The following is a 1,159-nucleotide window of genomic DNA, read 5'->3' on the forward strand; positions in this document are numbered from 1 at the left end:
TCAGCCTCCCGAGTAGCTGGGACTACAGGCGTCCGCCACATCGCCCGGCTAGTTTTTTGTTATTTTTTAGTAGAGACGGGGTTTCACCATGTTAGACAGGATGGTCTCGATCTCCTGACCTCGTGATCCACCCGTCTCGGCCTCCCACTCACTTTCAGTGAGTTCTGTGAGTCCTTTTACTGAATTATCAAAACGGATGTGGCCTGGGAAACCCCCTGAACTTGCAATTCGTGTTGCAGGCACTGCTCTCTCTAACTTTGTAGTTGGTCACCTTCTTATAGCTAGTGATGGTCACACACTTAAATAGGCCAAGTAATAAAATATAACAACGTTGAAATAAAATCCGTCAGTGTTCAGGGATAAGAATGCCTTGTGAGACAATAGTTAGGTTAATCTAAATTGGTGTACCCCAAAACTGTGGCCGGGGAACAGGCAGATTGGTAGTACAGAAAGGAACAGGGATATATACCACTCAGTGTAATGTTACCGGGGCCAAAGGCCACAGAGAAAGCCTGCTTGTGGAAATCTACCCAATGACACACACGTGTAAGAAGCACTGAGTGGATCAATTTTTGGGGTACAGAGTTCAAAGTTTTGGAACAATGGGGGGAACACATCAGCTAACTTCTGGTGTCTTAATATCCTCAGCCCACTGAGTGAAACTGACTTACTAGAAATCTACCATGGTCATTGAATACTGAACATCCCAACAGACCAAATGGAGGAGTTGGCTCCTGCACTTGGCTCTCCAGATTTTGGGGACATACTTCCTCCAGAATACAGAGGAGGATGCACATGAACCTGGGACTCTACTGGTTTCACTGTGTTTGTGGTCATGCTGAATAATGGTGTATCAGTAGCAGCAGCTCTGGCTGAGAGACCAGAACCCTCATAGCCTTAGTACTAGGGCCATACTCTCTCACCTGCAGAATAAGAAATCAATGCTGATGGCACGTCAGACTCACCCAGGCAGCTTTTAAAACCAACACCTGTGTCCAGATCTACCCCAGACCAACTGAATAAGAATCCCTGGATGTTGGGACCACCACTGGCATTTTAGGAAATGCACCAGGGGATTCTAATGTGCAGCCAGAGGTGAGAACCTCTGGTATAGAGGATTTTTTTTTTTTTTTGAGACAGAATCTCACTCTGTCACCCA

Source organism: Mandrillus leucophaeus, unplaced genomic scaffold, assembly GCF_000951045.1.
Source record: "Mandrillus leucophaeus isolate KB7577 unplaced genomic scaffold, Mleu.le_1.0 Scaffold82, whole genome shotgun sequence".
Lineage (NCBI taxonomy): Eukaryota > Metazoa > Chordata > Mammalia > Primates > Cercopithecidae > Mandrillus > Mandrillus leucophaeus.